This window comes from Triturus cristatus, chromosome 9 (assembly GCF_964204655.1).
Source record: "Triturus cristatus chromosome 9, aTriCri1.1, whole genome shotgun sequence".
Classification (NCBI taxonomy): Eukaryota; Metazoa; Chordata; class Amphibia; order Caudata; family Salamandridae; genus Triturus; species Triturus cristatus.
The window spans coordinates 753,697,907-753,719,531 of record NC_140592.1 but is presented as its reverse complement, the minus strand read 5'-3'; the positions used below and the strand labels follow the sequence as shown (position 1 = coordinate 753,719,531).

Sequence of the window (21,625 nt, the reverse complement as noted above, 5' to 3'; positions counted from 1 at the left end):
GAGTGACCCAAGTAAACTGATAACAGCATGCCTGCCATTGCAGACTGCAGGAGCAGTGCAAACTGCTCAAACTCTGCGTTGCCCTCACCATGTGTGGCAAGGTCAATGCACTGTTTTTAATATATTTCAGTCACCCCTTAGGAAGGCCTCCTGAGCCCAGGAGGCAGGGTGCATTGTATTAAAGGTGAGGGCATGCAAGTACAAGCTTAGATGTCCCTAGAGTGGCCTTTTCTATTATAGGCTACTATAAGTGATAAGTGGTTTATAGGATAACATGGGCTAGCACCCGGGCAAACCTGAGGTTGTCAGCTCCATAAAAGGACCGCCAGAATTTCTCACGTTTGGTATCAAACAACGTGCCTCATCACCCCTGACATGATTCTTGTGGCGAGGACGATGTGGCATGCACCCAGGTGGCTACCTTAGAGGTTGCCTATCTGGTTGCTCCTGCAAAAAAGAACTATTGAAGGACAGAATGCAGAACAATGTCATACATTCACCCCAGTACAGAGATCTGGGCCTAAATCCATCGTTTTTTTGCTCACCATGCCATTCCAGTTTGGACCCAGCCATATGCAAATCAGTCTTGACCCTGTGCCCGGTTGCTCCAGCCTTTCCTGTGCTCTGGCTGACAGTCTGCAGCTGCTTCCGCCAAGACATGAATCTGATCCCTGCCAGCAGGTGTGAATCCCAGGAGTCGAACAAAGTGGCTAAGACTGGAAGGAGGTCACACCTCCCACCCTGACAGGATGGCTAGTGAAGTGGCACATCTAATTGGTGAGTTTCAAAGCATTCACCTCCTCTGATATGCAATCAGGCTGCCTCTCAAAGGAGGAAACACCCTTTCCCCTGCCCCCAGGCACATATGCACCCAGGCAGGTGAGAAAATTAGGTATTCAGGAGTTGTACACTGCCACAATAGTAGCCACACCTCAAGGTGGGCTGCCTGGTCTGTACAGATAATAAGGCTGTCTGCCATTTTTTAAAAGTGGTGGAATAGAGGGTTCTGGGTAGGAAAGTTGACATACACCCCTGGATGTTGTCACCTTAGAGGTGGTTTAGCCGATTGAGCTAGTAGCCCGTTGGCCACTGGCAACCACACCCCTAACACCCCTAAATCTAGGATTTAAGGGCTACCCCTGACCTCAGAACCTCAATTCTGATTTGCCTTGTAACAAAGTATACAAGAGAAGACCGAGTCTGAGACAACAGGAGCTGCACAAACCAAAGGCGTAATACTCTCCACCTATGGCAACCCTCCTGGAACTGCACAACTGCGACTCGTCCTGGACCAAAGACTGGTTCCCCCAGACAGAGAGACCCCTTTGAAAGCCAAAATCAACTCCAGACCCCCTGACTAGTGGCACTAGTCCCCTGCACACCACAGGTAAAAACAATGTGCCACAATCAAAGATTTGCTGGCCATTAGACCCTCCAAGGGAGCGCCCAAAAGTAGTTGGCCCAGTTCATTGTTAGAAGCATAGTCCTGACCCCCAGCAAGTTTCAGGCAGCTACTGTTTTCCTCCAGACGTCAAAATAACTTTCTGCTGAGCCTACCACTACCAAGACGTGTTGGTCGCCAGTACGGCAACCACCACCTTTGCCTTATCGCTGCACCTCAAGGGAACAACGCAAAACCTTTATCCAACATCAACACTGACCTCATTGTCAACTTTTGGCGCCCGTTTCCCCACCAGCCCTGTGTAAGCAGTAAAAACAGCACCACCACTGCTGCTGCTTCAGCACCAAGACCATCCAGGGCAACCCTGCCCCCTGGCTACTCGAGCCATGTAAAGTTAAACTGACTGTCGTGGCTTGGTCTTTGAACCCGCATCACCTTTACCCTCCTTGGGTTCCACGCAACTCGACCTGCAAGTGACCAATTTTCACTAGTGCTATTTACCATTGTCCACAATGATAATGTTTTGCAGTACTGTTTTGCATTGATTTAATTTTGCTTCTAAAATCCTTAGCTCCAATTTATACTTATCCGATTGACTTTGTTTTGGTGTCTAAATTTATTTAAAAATCTGCTTTATTTTAATAAATTTGTGTCTGATTTCTTTTTAGTCATGTCAATTATGTATCGTCCATGTTGGTATTCTGAAATCCTTATCACGTGTTTCTCTTGTACAACATGACGGCTCTTTGCCACTCAACCAGGACTGAGCTACGGATGGATTTACTATTGTGAACCCAAGGACCATCTTTGGGATATTGTGAGGGTATTACATGCTAAAGCCTAACCAGCATCACCACATAATACTCCTCCTTCCTACAAAAAACAAGGACCTACTAGGTTACCACAATTTCTCAATATGTGAAAAAACTAAGAATCAATGCGAACAGGTCTCAGTGGAAAAGCAGGAGGATTTTCAGGGTGCTGACATTGAATGTAACGTAAGCGAGAATCGTGCCAGCACTTGCATATTAATTCACTCATCTAACTATTGATTCTTCTCAGTAAGTTAAGCACATGTTCCAGACATCTACTGGGAACCTACGTTTCTCATGCCTCAACCATTCATGTTCTGTGAGCGAGGAAAGCTTTCACAACTCTGTGATGCTGGATCTGTTCTGAGGAAATGGAGAATTGCACGTATTGCTTCCTGTGAGAGATTAAAGAGTATTTTGCTATTGCCATGCTGTCCCTATTCTGTGAAGAATTAAAGCTTGCACTGCTGTTGCCCGATTGGTACCTGCTTGTGCTGGTGTTACCCTAGCTGGTTTGATTTTATCAAACAGGAGTCACTGTTCCTATTAGGAAGGAGAGGTAGGATAAGTAGGGAGTCACTGTTCCTATTAGGAAGGAGAGGTAGGAAAAATAGAAGTCACTCGTGTTGTTTTACTACTCTGCGAGTAGAGAATTGCAGTGCCGGCCCGATGAGGAGCACCAGCCCAATGATGAAGCATGACATCCTTTGGGGTGTGTGAGGGCATCATGATAAGGACACACTGTCCTTCCTAATAGGAACAGTGACTCTTGTTTGATAAAAGATATTTACTTGGGAGCACGAGTCACTGGACCTCTGAATTGCTCCTAGTGTCCCCTCTCTTTATAAATAGTGCGATTCAAGTACGGCGGCTCAGCCGAGGGACCTATGTCAGTTTCTTATTACAAACTTACCATTTTCACTTTCTCAGTTGACAATGACAGAACAAACCGGATTGAGCTATGACGACGACATAGTGTCAGAGATTTTGAGAACACCTAGTCTAATAGGAGCAGATGGGAACGCATCTATGAGTTCACCCCAAGGTGACTGGAACAACATAGCTACCCTAAAAAAAACAGCAGGTAAAAATAGCAATGCATGGGGCAAAAATGACAGAATATTTACGGGCAAATATCACACCCAATGGCTTCTTAGTGACTGTAGCTCCACGCATTTTCCTGGAAGACACTGTATTCAGGAAGGAATGGAGCCAAATAGCGTGGAAGTGTTCACAAGACTGGCTTGTGCTTATAATTAGCACAGCCAAACGTCTGTCTGAAGCACTGATCATAAAAATAACCGTAGCCGAGAATGCTCTGAAAACAACTATCAGCATTTCCGCCTGGAAAACACGACTAGCAGAACTTAATGCTGAAATGAACGACCATAAAGAATACCTATTACAGAAGAAGATTAACAAATTACAAAAATATATTAAAAACTTTGAGAGGGAAAAAGTATACCCCTACATAAAGGATGACTACACGAACACCAACAATGGCACCTCTTCTGATGATGACTCCACTACATCAACACGATCGAAGAGACTTACAGCAACTCTAGCAACGGAAGCTGGAAGAGCAACCAGGGGGGGACCCGGACTCTTACCGACGCAACCAATATTCAACTACCCGATGCAAGGATACCCGACAGTACCCCCACCCTGGTCCCCCAGTTACCACAGACCACCACCTCCTCCTCCGTTCTACTGACATCAACAACCCCCTCCTTTTTGGAACAGAGGCAGGGGCAGAGGAAGAGGCAGGCGAATAAACGACCAAAAACAGGTACAATGGTTGGACAACGAGGACCAACACAGAACCCAGAGTCAGACGAAGAGAAATTAGTGGTCAACTTGTCTAACAGGACCCTGACGGCCACGGAAGAATCAGTTTTACAGAGAGGTCTAGGTTTCTTCCCCACACCCAAAGAAGACTCATTCAAACTCACGGGTGAATTACACGCCTTTTTCAGGAAATTGAGATTAAGATTGTTCTTTCAAACAGAAAATACTAACCGGGTGGACATCTCAACAACAGATACAGGTCTGCGAAACCCGTCAAAATTCACACCTAGCACAGCGATGACACCCAGTGAAATATTGACATACGAGAAAGCTGTCCTGCACAGTGTCAATCGCCTACAACTGAGGAAAACGGTCGATAACCTCCCAGCAAGAGGAAGAAAAGCCTTGAAAGATCTCAGTGACGACCCTGGGATCACGATAAAACCCGCGGATAAAGGTGGAGCAATAGTTGTCCTTATTACTGAAGATTACAACAATGAATGCAACAGACAACTAGCCAACACCAGGTACTACCAGAAGATGGACACAGATCCATCTGACTCACTCACGAGACGGATCAGCATTATGGTGAATGAAGCATTATCAAATGGTTGGGTAACACAGAATGAAGCAGACTACCTAGTGAACACAAATCCTACTGTCCCTTACTTCTACGTCTTACCCAAGATACATAAGAACATCATGCCATCACCAGGTAGGCCTATAGTATCAGGGATTAACTCAATCCTCGAACCTTTGAGCCAATACTGTGACTATTTCCTGGGACCCCTGGTCTAAAAATCACCTTCTTTTTTTAAGGACACCAAGGAAACCATTTGCCTCATCGAGAATATCCCAGAACCAAAAGAGAACACCCTTCTGGTTACCCTAGATGTCGAAGCTTTATATACAAACATCCCACAAGAAGCAACGATTAGAGTGGTTGAGGAGACTCTGAGGACTACTGATTCTTCCACATCCCTACCAATTAATTTCATCATGGAATGTACAGAACTAGCTTTGAAAAACAACTTCTTTAAGTTCCAGAATCGATTCTTCCTCCAAATCCACATAACATACATGGGCAGCACATTTGCGCCGAGCCTAGCATGTCTGTATATGGCACATTTTGAGGCTCTACTCATCCTGACTGGGACAAACCCCTTCCAAAAGGAGGTAAAGGAATGGGAACGCTACATAGATGATATACCGGTTCTATGGACTGGCACGGAGGAACGCTGCAAAGAATTTCACTCATGGATTAACCAACGGGATCCATTCCTTCACTTTACCCTGTCCACCTCAGCTGCTGAAATGCCCTTTTTTGGATCTGTTAATCACTTTGAAAGATAGGAAACTTGCTACAAAAACTTACCGAAAACCCAATGACCACAACAACTTATTACCATACAACAGTCATCACCCAAAAGCCCTGAGACAGGATCTCCCCCATGGCCAATTCCTGAGGCTTAGAAGGAATTGTAGCACCACCCAGGATTATGAAATTCAAGCAGAACAACTGAGCATGAACCTGGAGAGAAGGAACTATCTACAGAAAATCATCAAATCGGCAAGAAAACGGGCACGCAATAACCATTGTGAGGCCCTTCTAAGACACATCAAAAAACAAGGATGAAGTAATCACATACGTAACAACTTTCACACCCCAATCCAACCAAATCAAGAACATTCTGCTAAAACACTGGCACATTGTCAATACAGGTGACATGACTAAAGCGCCCATGGCTTGCTTTTAAACGTATGCGAAATCTAAAAGACCTTGCAGTACACACTAGACCACAGACAATACTGACAGAGGACCAAACAACACTATGGGGTTTACCAACAGTCAAAAGGCATTACCCCTGCGGCACCTGCAATGTATGCAGACTCACCACTCACGCAAAAAACCTACAATTCCACGACCTGGAGTGAACGCAACGAAGATACACCAACTGTAATACGAAAAACTGTGTGTACATGGTGAAATGTCCCTGTAACCTTCTCTATGTAGGAATGACTACGAGACCTGTGAGAATAAGAATCAACTAACACAGAAGCAACATCCGTTGCAACCGGGGAACAACAAAAATGAGCACACACTACATAGAGAAGGGACACACACCAGAACAGGTGACATGGACTATTATAGAGTCCAAGCCACAACGGAATAAAAGGACACCATTCCAGAGAGAGCAGAGGTGGGTCCACCACCTTCAGACTAACACACAAGGTCTCAATGATGAGATACCTTGGATCGAGGTACTAGGAGCCTACAGTACACCCTCAGCAAACACTAATACGACCTGTTCCCACCACCTTACTCTCAGGAATGTCGATCTGAAGTATATCCATTAGGGGTATCCATTAGGGGTATACCACACAACTAGCTACTGAGGGACATAATATTCCTCACAGCAGCACCACTTTCTTTACATTTTTAACAATGACAGAGGGATCACTTTTCTAATACAAATCTCTCATACTCCCTCCAGTCATTTTTTAAACCACAAAACTAGGACTTCACGGCCACTTGCCCCCACGCACCCACACAGCTTTATCGAAAGATCTCTGAAAAAGTGGCACTTCGGGGGACCCATAGGGCATTGCAGCGCCGGCCTGACGAGGACCACCAGCCCAATGATGACGCTTGAGATCCTTTGGGTGTGTGAGGGCATCATGATAAGGACACACTGTCCCCCACTCGCAGAGTAGTAGACCGACTTGAGTGACTTCAATATTTACTACCTCTCCTTCCTAATAGGAACAGTGACTCCCATTTGATAAAAGGTATTTACTTGGGAGCACGAGTCACTGGACCTCCCAATTGCTCCTAATGTCCCTCCTCTTTATAAATAGTGCGTTAACCTAGCTGTACCTGTCCTATGAAGCAGGAATCCCTGCACCATTTCTGCTCAAGGTGTAGCAGTTGTGGGAAGAGGGATGTTTCCACTGTTGTAGCCCCATCTTATTAAATAAAATAAAAACAAAGCTTAATTTAAATGCCCTTGCAATACTTTTCCAGACCAAGGCTTACACAAACGTTGACATAAGTGACATAACCGCACCCATGGCAGGGAACCCATAATTAAGAGATTGTACAACCTGTGAACATTCATACTCTTATATGCTTTCCCAAAGCAAGATGTGGAACCCACTGATAAAGCATACCTCATTAGGTAGGTGAGTATTCATCCTCCTATATGAGTACATGAATGTATGGTAATTCTATAATAGGTTTTGGTTATTTCTAGAAGGAGTTTTGTTCTTCTTGTATGTTTAGCTCTGTTTACAAACATTATAGAACAGTCCTTTAACGCCTCCCGCTCACTCTTTAGTATGTTATCTACCTGGGTTGAACCTGTCCTGTATGTGAGAATTGTGTGATGTTCTTTCAGCTGTTGACCCCTATCCTCAACTTATCATTTGTGTTAGAAAAGATTCCGAGACAGTCCATGTTCACATTTATTGTTTGTGAAGCTCGGTATAAAACTTTCCACTCCTTTTTTTTTTTTTTTTTTTTTTTTAATTTTTTATTAGCATCATGAGTAACATCAGCTACATATATAAACAATGTCAGTTAACTCATATAAGATAAAGCATCAATCAAAAACAGTACTGAAAAGCAATATTTCCGTTAAATTGTTAAGACATAATTACTCCCCAAATTTCCTGTATCTTTCGTTTTTGCCTCAGTCCCTTAGTCATCGCTAAAGTGTTTTCCATATCGTAAATGTCTTTAACCAGAAGCCACCATTCCATGACCGTGGGGGGATGGCTTTGTATCCAGGCCCTGGCAATAGTTAATCTAGCACATGTGAAAAGTATATTCATCAAATCACGAGATCTATTTTTTACCCCAACAACTCCGATCAAAATATCCAATGGCGTAAGTATAATGGGCCTAGCCAATTTAGTCGAGATAACACCAACTACATCCTTCCAGAAAATGGATAGCTCGGGGCATGAAAAAAACATGTGAACAATGTTTGCCCCCTTAAGTGCACATTTAGGACATTTTGTACGGTCATTCGGATCGTTCAGATCATTATTAAAAGCCCATTTTAGTATCCTGTCTGGTGAGTAATACAATTGAAACACAGTTTTAAACAGCTGTAACTTCAGACTAGATGATTGAACTGCATTATTTAGGCTATTTAATGAGGAAGTTATTAAGTCTGATGTTACATTCACACCCAACTTTGTGCTCCACTTTTCTGCCACCTTACTAATATCATCCTTATTTAAGATAGAGAAAGTCTTATAACCACACCTGATCAGTGCCTTGTCAGAATCCCTATACATACAGCTCCAGATTTCGGATTCAGATATACTATCAAGGCCTATTCTATGGGTAATATAATCCTTGATCTGATTATATTTAAACCACGCCCTTTCTGGTACTTTATTCATCATCTTTAACTTTTCAAAATCAAAAAATCCAGTATGGTCATACAAATCTCCCAAATTATTTATGCCATTATCCGAGAGCATAGAAGTAGCTAGATCGTGAAAAACACCTGGCAACCCTGGGTTATACCAGAGTGGTGTTTTGGTGTGAAATAGGGAGATGTTATTCCTAACAAGAATAGATCGCCAGATGCTCACTGTGTCCCGAATCGTCTTGAACCGTACTCGTTTAAAGTAGTTGGGGTCATTAAGTCTGTACAGAAACATAGTAGCGTCATCCCCTAATGTAAATTTGTGAAAATAAAGACATTTGTCAGAAATAAGTAGGCTACGAAAACGAGTTAAAAAAGCAGCCCAATAATATAATTTAAAGTCTGGTAGCCCGAGTCCACCTTGGTCATAGGGGAGTTTGAGCAAAGATATCGCCCGCCGTGCTTTCTTATACCCCCATATGAAGCTGCTGATGATGCCCTCCAGTCTGCTAAAGTAAGTGTTACATACTCTTAAGGGTATGGACCGAAAAAGATAAAGAAATCTGGGTAAGATCTTCATTTTAATTAAGTTAATTCGCCCCAAAATCCCCATTGGAAGTTTGTGCCATTTCTTAAGAAGAAGAGAAGTTTCTTTTAATAAAGGTTCGTAGTTGAGTGCAATTATTGAATCAATACTAGAAGATATTTTTACCCCGAGATATGTTGCCACATTACATATTCCATCTATTGGTGTTAGTGAAGTAAAATTTGTAATTATTTGTGTTTTGCTGATATTTAACCTATACCCTGATGCCATACCATATTTATCTGCTTCAATACCTATACCTGATATAGCTTCAGGGACATTTGTAGAGAAAACCGCTACATCATCTGCGTAAGCAGTTATTTTTAATGCATTAAGGCCATTTTTGAACGGTACAATCATCTCTTGTTTGTGCAATGCAATCAAAAAGGGTTCTATTGCTAAAGCAAATAGCAGAGGAGACAGAGGGCACCCTTGTCGAGTGCCGCGTTCAATTGGAAAGATAGGTGAGCACAGTCCTGAATAGCATACTTTACCCCTTGGTTGATCATATAGGGATTTAACCCATTTTAAGTACTGACCTTTTATGCCGAATGCAACCAAGGCTGCCCAGAGGAAGTCCCACCCCACGCGATCGAAAGCTTTCTCCGCATCTAAAAGGATCATTCCGAGTGGGGTGGGATACGTCCTAGCAACATCAAATGCCGATATAGCAGTATTAATGTGTGCGGTAGTATCCCGTTTGGGGATAAACCCGTGTTGAAATGGTGAAACCATCTGTGGCATTAGTGACGCCAGCCTTGTTGCTAGTATCTTTGCAAAAATCTTTGCATCGGCATTGATTAATGATATAGGTCTATAAGACCCTCTCTCTTGTGGGGGTTTCCCCTTCTTAAGAAAAAATATAATTTGAGTGCGATTCCAGGACTTTGGAGCTTGTTCACCTTTACCAATAGCTTTGATAACCATAATCATAAGAGGAATTAATTCTTCCATGCATTTTTTATAAAGTTCTATGGGGATTGAATCTTCGCCTGCAGCTTTTCCCAGTGCTAGGGAATTGATAGCTGCCTGTATTTCATCAGCTGTTATATCTGCCTCCAAGTGATCGGCTTGCTCATCCTTTATATTCTGTACAGCATTTTCTGTCAGATATACTTTTATATTATCTCCTATTGGAATTGTTTCAGGCGTATATAACTCTTGATAGTATGTGGCAAACTGATATAAAATTGATTTAGAATCTTGATATAATTGTCCATCGTCACCTTTTATTTCCTTGATCAACGCTTGGGCTCGATCCTCTGCCACTTTATATGCCAAAATTTTTCCTATCCTCTCCCCACTTTCATATTGATTTAGCCTATATTTAGCTAATTTAGAAATGCTTTTCTCCCTAAAAATATTTTTCAAAACTAATCTTGATTCCATCAATTTTGCATTTAAATCTTCGATTTCTTTAGTCCTTGTAGTGGCGGAATTAACTAGCATCTTAGATAGCCTCTCTTCGATATTAGATATATCATCTAGTAATTTTTTATTATGAACCCTATTGATTTTATTTTGCTGCCAAACGAACTGTTGTGTAAACCCACGGATACTGGCCTTACAAGCATCCCATACCATCAGAGGAGATGTAGTGGACCCATTGATATCGATAAAATCTTTTATATGTCCTTTCAGCAAACTCACAAACTTAGCATCAGAAAAAAGATACCGGGGAAAAGAGAAGGGTCTAGGTGGATGTCTGTCCGTTTCAATTTCTATTATGAATGAAATCGGGTTATGATCCGATGTCACCCTAGGGCATATTGACATTTTACTAGTTGACAGTATAGAGTTAGAGGCAAAAACCATATCGATACGCGAGCAGAGCTTATGGGCGGATGAATAGTAAGTATACCCTGCTAAGTGTGGGTGAAGATATCTCCAGGCATCCTTGATTGCATGTATATTAGCCAAATCTAAGATGGCAGCCCTCGTCTTACGCATCCTTTGCAACGCACCCTTTCTGGTTGTGTCCATATTATAATCCATAACACAATTAAAATCACCCAACACTATACGTTCCCCTTCCCAAGTAAGTAATTCCATATTGACCTGATCAATTATTCTCGGTTCATCCTGATTTGAAGCATAAACCCCACAAATTATATATTGGAGGCCTTCCAAAGTCACTTGTACCATGGCCCACCTGCCCGCTTTATCCGTCATTTTTTTGTTGACTTCTATTTTAAGCTGTTTATGCTTCAGTATGGCCACCCCTCGAATTGAAGCATTGAAGTCTGTACAGACCAAAAGATCATAGCCTAACTGATTCAATAACTGTCTATCCTTATATGCAATATGAGTCTCAGTTATAACTACCATCTGTGGGTTATGCATCCTAAGTTCCTCATATACTAGTCTCCTCTTATTCCGATTGTTAAGCCCAGCCACATTCCAAACTAGAAGTTTTAGTTGATACATTTAATTGATATTGTTATTATAAATTCTGACAGAGCTTCTACCCAAAAAAAAACCATAGCATTCTTGCAAACCATATAAGCTTCTCTTAGCCAAAAGAACATAGATATATTTGTACTCATGATGCATTTTTTTATTTTTTCCCCTCCCCCGTTTCCCACCCAGTAGCTCCCCTCTGGTCCCCCCATTTCGGTTGACTGCCGTTCCCTTGGCAGTCGGTGAGCGGATAAAACACTGTTAGGGTCCAGGCTTTCAACACTAATCATATGAATCATATGAAAACAACAGCAACACAAAAAGAAAGAGGAAGAAACCTGTGCTACCCAATGTGCTACCCAATGTTCATAGGAGCAATCGCTCAGTTACCATATAAACTTTTAAAACTAACCAAGATATAACTGAAAAATCAACTAAAAGCGTATGCACTGAGCATTAGCATTAGCCTTAGACACTATCATAGTTGTTAGCTTAATCATTTCCCCTGTCGCCAGGAGGCAATAGCATTTTCAACCTCATTTACTTCCCCAAAAAAATAAGGTCGGCCGTTTTTAATCACTTTCAACTTAGCAGGTTCCTGCAAATAAGCTTGATATCCAAGTTCTTTAATTGGATCAATGAATTGCTTCAGTTTCCATCGTCTTTCTAACGTGAGTTTGCTTAAATCAGATCTCACAAAAAAGATAGTAGAGTCAATGGTGACTGGAGTGTTAGGCCGTGCTTTTAGAGAAATAGCTTGTCGAAGCAGATAGTTGCCTATATAAATCAAAACCGGCCGTGGAAATTTACCACTCTTATCTTTTTGAAATAGGGGTAAGCGATGAGCCCGTTGTATCTGAGAGTCCCAGTCCCAATCTGAAAGGTCGGGAAATGCCTTTTGAAATAGTTGGGTAACATATGCTCTTGGGTCCGCCCCCTCCGCTCCTTCAGCAATACCAAAAACACGGAGATTCTGTCTTCTCTGTCTATTTTCTAAATCTTCCAGTTTATTTTGCATCTGAATTAATTGAGAGGCATGTTTATTCACTTCTATTTCAGAGCGCTGTGATTTCTCCTCTGTCACTACCACTCTTTGCTGTAGTTCCTCTATATCTTGAGATACTGACCCCAATTTGCTCGCCATCTCTTGCAAAGAGGTTTGAGTTCTGTTATTATCCTCCCTCATTTGCTGATAATGTTCTTTAGCTTCTTGTTTTTGTTCATGTAGGAGTTGTAAGATTGTCTGAAAAGAAGCAGACACCTCCCCTTGTGGATCCCATTCTGTTGGCCCGTTAGATAAGGAAGAAGCGACATTTTCCGTGTGTAATTCTTGTATGTTCTCTTCTGTTGGAGTAATTAATGCCTCATCTGTAGGCCCAATTAGAGTGTCAGGCAAGTCATGAGTTAGGTCTTGGGTTATACTGCCACTGCTACCACTACTGTTATTCTTGTTAATGCTACTGTTGCAGCTCTCTGACAAAGAAGCAGAGTTGTCTTCCGTAAGTATCGTGTTAGGCACCGAGGGTACTGAAGGTACTGAAGGGTGTGGCTGATCCAATAGACTTTCCCCCAAAGACCCCAAAGACCCCAAAGACTCTGCCGATTCCTTATTCAGGCCAGATTTATCAAAACTATCGGTCTTTGCTTTTGTCGCCTTTGCTACATTAGGAATATTGGTCTGGGTAGGGCTGAGTGGTACAGTGATCTGGTTTAGGTCTTTGGAGATAATGTTTTGATCGTTGGGGCTGTTACCAGATAATCTCATTGCCATAGATTTAACACCGCCCTTAGCCTGTACCCATTGTCTAATTGGGCTGTTCTCCGCAATCATTTTCATAACATTTGGTTTGGATTTGCTTGTAATTTTAGTAGCTTTATTCTTATTTTTGCCCTTTAATTTCTTTGTGGTAAGTGTTTTATTTTTGTCTTTGGTCGCTTTTAACATCGTGCTACTACCTACATCGTTGAGATCCACATATTCTTCATCTGTCTCTGCGATGTCGGTATTGTCAGTATTTTCAGCGCCCTCACTTTCTCCCACGCCCTCAGTGCTCCCTTTATCTGCAGGCATGCTGGTTGTATTAGTTATTTCAAAGTGAGGGGTGCTCATACTAGTATCAGCATCAATATCAAAACTAGTCAATTTATTCACCAGTTCTACCGGTTCATTATCTTCTTTGGTTAGAGTTTTAGACAGACTAGTTAACTCTTCCTCTGCGCCAGCCAACTCAGTAGTGTCTGTTGTAAATAGCATAGTTGCATTGTTTAAGGTATCATCGATCTGTGCTGCGGCACTAGAATTCTCAAACTCCTCTGTTCTCACTTGAGTGCCCTCAATTACTAATAGGTTATCAACTGTGTTATCAGCAGCAGCACAATCAGCTGCATAATTTTTCTTTTGAGTCGGGTATTTCTCCCCAAGTTTACCTAAATGCAATTGTTCTGCATCTAAGGCTACATCCGTTGCGTTCTTAACACATGAAATTTTCTTACTTGTTGTAAGTTCGTTTGTGGCTGCGATTGAGAGTAGCAGGGGGGTCGTCGCTCTCCCGCTAGCAGCTGTTGTGCGGGTCGTGCGCGTAGGAGGTTTTGGAGCCATCGTGCTGCTGCTCCCGCTGCCGCTCGTCTCCTCTGGCTGTGCTGTTGCCGGTGCTGCGGGGGAACGCAGGCCAAACCAATTGAGTACCGTCAGTCTCGTCCACCTCGTCAGACTCAGCCAACTCGGCCAGCCGCGTGAAGGTTCCTGACTTGTTGAGGCTGCGGTATTCTTCGCGGTATTCTTAGCGCTAGCAGCCCGTAGCTGACTCAGGATGCGGTCACTGATCAGCCGTAGCTGCAACATTCAACGCGCCCCTCTGTTCCTGCAGTTCACGTAAGTCTTTTGGCATATGAAAAAAAAGCAAAAAAGCAGAAAAACAGAAAAGCAGTCACTCCAGTATTGCGTTGCCGTTTTCCAATCGCGTTGCCGTTTTCAAGATCACGGTTTTCAGATCATTTTGTTTGGTATCCGCCTGGACCCGTTTCAGTGCTCACCACTCCGGCGGTGTCAATCCGCCATCTTGGACCGCCATCTGAGTGCCTGTGCAGATTCTCATTGACCTACTCTGCACCCTGGACTGCCCACTGAAAACTTTCCACTCCACATAATAAATAAATGATCCACATTGCCAGTGCTTGTTTTAATGCATAGTGTGAGTGAAATTGTGAACCATCACAAAATATGCGAGCAGAGTTTCGTTTTGGTTTTACGTGTTAAACAATCATTTCTGAAATGCAGTAGGGGACTAGGTAAATTTTAAAAAGATAGCTGACAAGTGGCTCCATGTCATGTATTCCACCTCCTGCAACATTTAACATTTTAGCTAACAGCACTTTGCATGGTGGTTTTGTATCTTATAATGAAACTGTTAAAATCAAAATTATGAACCCCACAATGCAGCAAGCTGTTGGGAGGGGAAATTAAAATAGATGACGTTATGTATGTTGTAGTGCCAATGCGGAGAATTGCAAAATTAAATGTACTTCCTGTTTTTTTTTTCTTGTAGGCAATCATGGGTTAAACAGCCCAATGAGCGGAAGCACAGCATAGCTTTTGAGATGCAAATGTCAACATCTCCTGCTAATGGGCTAACATTAACACACCTTGGAAAAGCAGCTCCCTAAAAGGACCTATTTAGAAGAGGAATGGAGCATCAGCAAGTTAGACACAGAGAAAAGGAAAATAATGACCTTTCACCCTATCTTCCCAAACCCATGGTGGGGGAGGGTGCGGAGGTGGGGAGTGGGTGGGTGTGTGTGTGATTTAGCTGGGGCCAGTGGCGTAACAAGCCCTTAGCAGGCCTTCCTGCAAGGAATGGTGCGGGAGATCACCTACAATGCCAATCTCTACCAGGCGCCAACCACCCTGTAGAAAAGCTTCACCTTCGCCACCTGCATCCACATGACATCAGCAGGAGTTTCCATACTTTGTTTAGCGTCAAAGAGAACTAGGTTATCCTAGTGGGATGTGCATGCTCTACACATACATGCACGCTGAAAACCGAGCTGTGTTCATACTTTTAATTATAATATTATTATTAACAAAATGTAACTATAGGCTGAATGAATGCTCCCCTCACTGATGCCTAAATAGGGGAGTAGGTGAGTAAGGGACGTGCAGTTGCAAATTAAATCTAGTCATCAAACGTTGAAGATTATGCAAGTTATTTCTATTTTGGCAGAGCAAGTTCATCTAGCATAAATGTGAGGAGCTCCCATTCTATGAGACTGTTTGTTCCCATTGCCATTTAATGCCTTATTCTGAGTGCCCAGGTGTAGCACCATTCTGTCTGTGACTTAATGCGTGCCCCCTCTGAAGTCCACTTCTAGGGACATCTTTGGGTGTATGGCTAGTGGTATTTTAAACATTGCATCTAATAAATCGCATAGAGAACATAATATAGATGTATGGAACATTAAGCTACATAACTCATCAGCTGCTGCATCCGCTACACATTTTAGCAAAAATAAAATATTTCGAACTTAAACGGATCAAAAGTTATTAAAATCTAAGTGACGTGTGGCCGTTCTGTAGGAGGCCCTATGCAAAAGTTGAGCGGCCACCTTTCAATTGCTTTCTACTACATTTGTATGTTAAACTGGTACATATTAGGTCAACCTTTTGCCCAGGTAGTGTTAACTTGTTAAAAAATGACAACATTATGATGCAATACTATCACAAAATGTGACACATTACGTCACGTAATTTGTATTTTCTTGCCGCATAATTTAAGCAACCTTGACACATAATGTGGTCCTTCCATGCTGCATAATTCCAATGGCCCTGGTAAACAAATTAAATGACTTGTTGAGGAGTTCACGTTCAGTGTAAGTGATGTGGTCCCCTTTTCTCGCATCTCCTCGGATTGAAATAAATCACTTGTTCCTACAGAACTCCTTCCTTTAATGTATAGCATATGCAGGGACACATTTAACTATGTCAAACAGGGCTACCAAGCTTGTCAGCTTATGTGTGACATTTCATTGGTTACAGCAGCTAATGTATAACATTTTCAGGCCTTACGTGTGACACTCTGACTGATAACTTAGGGAAAACGTTGTCTTTGACCCAAGCAGATAATTTCTGAGCACATGTCACATAACTTTTACCTGATGCACGTTCCAAGACCTTTTGCAGGTAACTTACCCTCTCACAATAATATGCCTCCTGTTTCAGCAATAAGTACCTTACGACCGCCTGCCACTATCCTCACCTGCCCAAACAAATCATGTGCTTGGTCCCCTTCCCCGCAGCCTCTTAGACACTTCCTTGGTATCACTGACTGCCTTGTTATACACAAGGAAAAGATTTTATTTCGGAAACTAAAATAACCAGTGCTGCTGTACATTCCTGCTATGGGAGCTATCAGTATGGAAAGACAAACATACTTTGTGGAAACAATGAAGAAAAAGGCTTTCATGCTCCAAATGTGTGCAAGAAATTTTCCACTAGACCTTACACAGTGACCTCGCATTTTTCAATTTCAGCTATGAGTAGTTCATGCATTGCATTCTGGTACTTGTAGTCCTGTCTATAATGGGGAAAGCAAAATTACAAGAACCAGGTTTAAACAACAAGACACATCTGACAAGAGAGAGGTTGAGATGACTGCTTTAGAATCTTGCAACTTAATGTGGTTACTTAAATATTGAATTCACTGTTTTTTTTTCTGTAACGCAGAGGCATTACTTTGGTTTAAAAAAATATACACAAAGCACTTGAAAATATTGCAGTAAAGCTGGTCACTTTCGTTTTTTAATGCTGTGCTTTTATTTGTATATATTTGTGTTATTTTTAAACGATATGTATTGTATATTGCTTTTAACTTTGTCCTGGCACATTAATCAAAGTTATTCAAAGCATTCCAACATCCTTCCTGGGAACACGCGTCCCTGGGCAGGGAGTCGCCCACCACACGGTTACCTGTGCCAACCAGGCATGAGAGCGCATAGCTAAAATAGTGCGTAAACCTGTGCTATACTCCCCGCTGGTGCCTTTGCCGTACCTCCCGCTTGCACCGGTCACTCATGAGGTTGTTTGCGGAGAAATGCTCAATAAAAGGAACCTGCATGTTTGGGGCGAACTTTACCATGAGGGCATATTCAAGGACCAGCAGGAGCCCCTGACTGGAGACAATGCCACTACGCTGAAGGTTTTCTTATATATAAGATTGAAGCATGAAGTGAGGGCCAATATCCCGGGTTTCCCACAAGAACCCACCACACTGGATGCGCTCCACACTGTGTTGAAAATGGCAGGGCCTACACATGCAGTATCCAGCATCTACCGCACTGCGCTACTGGAAAAACCACTGTTGAAACAGGGGGCTAGGGGGCATGGGACCAAGCTCTCGATGTGCCATTGACGGACAAGCAATGGACATACTGCTGCACACAGACAGAAGCCATCGCGGCGAGTAGCCGCTTGCAGATCATACACTTTAAGTTTTTACATAGAACTTGCTATACACTTGCGCGGCTATGCAAATATAAACTGAGAAATGATGACCGCTGCGAGAGGTGCTGGGGGGAGGGAGCGGGATTTATACATCTTGCATGGCAATGTTGCGAGGTTTATGGACATTGGCAGGAAGTAATTGCTGCATTGTCCGAGATGGCTGGCTCCCTCTTCCCATGTTCCCTGTGCTTGCGCTTTTGGCTACATAGCTGAAATACAGACACCACATAGAAAGCTTGTAGCATTGGGTCTTTTATTAGCCAAACGCAGAGTGGCATGCAGATGGGGCAGAGGGCGAGCCCCTAAATTCAAAGACTGGATCTCAGATATCATCTACTGTAAGGACCAGCTATGGAACTATGTGGAACTCCTGCCTGCCTCGTCTCGCTCCCAGAGAAATCTGGGAACCCCTAGTGGAATATTTGAGGGAACACTCGAACTGAACTCCTGCATGTTGTTCGGGCTGGACACTTGGACTGTGAGACTCTGGGGTAGAGAGGAAATAACGATATATGCACTCAATCTGTTAACAAAGACTGCCTCACGAGCAAGGTGGAGATATGGCCGGATCCTTCATACTGTACTTGTATTTATTGGGAGTCTGTACTCACTTGATTTCAGAAGCAAATATGTGCTTGCGCTCTGATGTTGATATCAATTGTTAGCAGGACATCCAGATGTACACATGTTTATTTACAGTGCCGTGCATTGATATGCCATATTACTGTATGCTTTGCTGTACGTAAGTTGGAAAATTTAATTTAAACATTTTTTTTTAAATCCCCTGCAATGACTAGCATTTACTTTACTGGCCTTATGTTTTTCCCCTTATCAGTACATACTTTAAACAGCTAATGTAGGAAGAATACACTTTAGAATGTGTTTACTTATATGTTGATTATATCCTGATTCATATTAAAATAAACTATATAAAATTAAGATACAAACAAAAATAACCTGCAGTGCTCTGTGGAGGACGCTCTCTCTGAGGGACGCCCACTTACTCCTGTAAGGTGTGTACAAGGCGGGACTGAAAAGAAACAAATAAATTATTTTGCTTCTTTTCAGTCTGGGCCTAGCGCTGTATCAACTCAAAGCAGGCAGCACACTACAGCTGCTTCAGAGAGAGACACAATGCACAGATAAGCTGTGGGGGTCCCCTTGCTGTGGAGAAGACCCCTCCCTCCCTGACTGCAGAGGCTTTGGGGGTGTTTGTTAGGCCCCTGGCTGGCACGCCCATAACACACTGTGATGCACCCAGCCTCAAACAATAAGTGCAGCAGTGGCTGCAGGGGCTGCCCCACAAGGACCACTAGTGGCTGGAGTTATGGTTAAGGGTCACTGTTACAGTAATCAGAAAGTGCCATTTCAGCAGGACACAACTTTTCCATTCTTAGACTTTGACTTTACATATCAAAATATGCACTATACTAATTGTAGTATTGGATAATTTTAATCAAGCCAAATGGACCAGCACATGTGTGAGAAAATCCCTTTTTTGGCATGGTTGGCCCCCCCACGTTTTGCCTATAACATGATGTGGTTTCGATTGAAAGTGCACAGGGTCCCTGCCAACCAGGTCCCCTGTGCCAGAGCTTCTTCCCTAAAACTGCACCACTATTAGCACAACTTCAGATCCCCCTGTAAGTCCCTAGTAAATGGTACCCCTGGTACCTAGGGCGTTGGGACTGAAGAGGATCCCCTAGAGACCCCTCACCAAGGCCATGCTAATTGTCACTGCAGCCTGCATGCCTTGGTGCAGACAATAACAAAGTCGACATGGCACACTGCCTGTGTGCCAAGTCAAAGCAGCACTGCCAAAGGTATAGGAAAGTTACACCTGAAGCAGACCTTACAAGCCTTAAGGCCTGTGCAATAAATCTCAGGTGTGGGAATCTCTGCATGAGCAGATATGCCCCTACAATATTTAAGTCTAGTTGTAATATTGTAAGTGCCAGTGAAGCCATAGAGAGTGCATGAGCAGGAAATTCAACAACTCTAGTTCCCCAGCACCATGATGGCTTCACTGAACCCAGGAGTGTTTAGTACCAACAACTCCTCTTGATAAACCCACAATGATGCCAGTGTTTGGATTTAGTAAAACATTTACTCAGAGGGCACCTCAGAGGAGCCCCCTGAAAACCTACCAACCCTGATGTGGTCACTTACTGGCTTTAGGTGGCCTGCCACTACCAGACATGTTTGTGGACCACTGAGTCGAGAGCCCCTGCTCGCTGAGGCCAGAAACAAAGCCCATCCTCGGCAGAGGTGTCACACCTCCTCCCCCCAGATGAGCACAGTGCTCGAAAGGGAAGCTTCAAAGGCCTTGTCATCTTTGTAATGCAGCCCCAGCCTATGCTGCTAGCAGCAGATGGCAGCCCCTGGTTCAACTCCCCACGGTAGGCTGGAAAACTTTTGGTGAAAAGGAGGTGTGCCCTCCTTTGCCAACTCCACCCCTCAGGTGCTGGGGCGAAGTGAAGAACATATTTCAGGGCCCACCATCTTAAAGATGGTGGGACTTATCCAATCAGGGCGAGCATAGCTGCAAAGGTTTCAGATTGCTAAGTGTGATATTTTCATAATTTTAGAGTAATAATGAGTGACATTTTAATGACTATGAGTGACACTTTCTCGCAAGCTAAATCAAGCAATGAAGACGAGGGAAATATATATATATATATCAGAAACTACACCTATTTTCAAGTAACGAGTATCTCTCTATAAATGTAACGGCTGCAAAGCACCCAAAAAATAGGTAGCCAGGAAACAAGCATTCTGTGAAATTTAAATGCAAACTGCTACTTTGATTCTTTATTATATTTACTGGGTGACCGTGCAAATGTTTATTCTCTTTCAGGCACTTACTTCTTTGGTTGAAGAATGCATGGCCAGCCTGCATCAACTTGGATTCCAGCGGGGTAATCAACGACATCTGCCTGGTCCGGGTGGGTCTGGATCACGACTGCGAGTCAGCATGCGGTGGTGGGGCCGGGATCAAGTCCAGCTCAATAAAATACCGGCGTAGCTGCAGTGGTGGTGAGAGTGACCCGCTGAGCTGGGCTGCATTACGCAAAGCATAAGTCGCAGCGTGGTGTCAGCTGTTGTCTGCGCACACCCTACTTACTTCAGGACGGGAGCTGATCACTAGTCCCCCGCCTCTCTTTTAGTGTTGAAGACCATAGTGAGTCTCTGGGGCACCTGCAAGGGCTTGCAGTCCTGGCCAGGGCATGTCTACCTTCTTCCGCCCGGCGCACTCAACAGGCAAGGCCTATCAAGGCCACAGCCTACGCAGATTCTCTTTTCCCTCTCTACCTTGCGGACCTCAAGACACTGAGGTGAGTGACCCATGAGTGTAAAGAGTTATTGCTGAGGGCAACTGAGGAATTTGCCGCGGCAAGTAGGTTTTTAAAGGCTATTTCATAGGCAAGGCTAATGATAAATGTTCTGGACAAGGAGCAGCTATCGCAAAGTGCTGCAGCAGGCTGATTAACTTGTAAATGCTGGCTGCTCTGCATGGGTGGCAGCAGGACAACACACCTATTAAAACGAGTCTGACAACTGTAAGAGAATCTCATGCTTTCTCCACAGTAGCCATTGGGCGCACTGACAGTGACTCCTTAGGTCGCAGTTAGCATGCCGCTCAGCAGTGTCGGGTTGTGTTACATTGTAGCACAGTTACCAACACAAGCGCAGATGAGCCCAGCCAGCCCTAAAGCATACCAGGAGCATTGTGCATGCTCTTTCTGATCTCAGCATGGT

The 21,625-nt window shown here is 43.4% G+C and overlaps 1 long non-coding RNA gene across 5 annotated transcripts in view; it reads left to right on the top strand.

Annotated features, from left to right (window-relative positions):
- LOC146798769 (uncharacterized) overlaps positions 1-21,037 on the top strand; it is a 93,383-nt gene extending 72,346 nt beyond the window's left edge. For 4 of the 5 annotated variants that reach the window (XR_014968762.1, XR_014968758.1, XR_014968763.1 and 1 more), the window contains exon 5: positions 14,916-19,673. This is a non-coding gene — a long non-coding RNA (uncharacterized LOC146798769). Of the gene's footprint in view, positions 1-14,915; positions 19,674-20,723 lie in introns of those variants that run through there. The other variant, XR_014968760.1, reaches the window with a different exon arrangement.
- Positions 21,038-21,625: the final 588 nt, after the last annotated feature.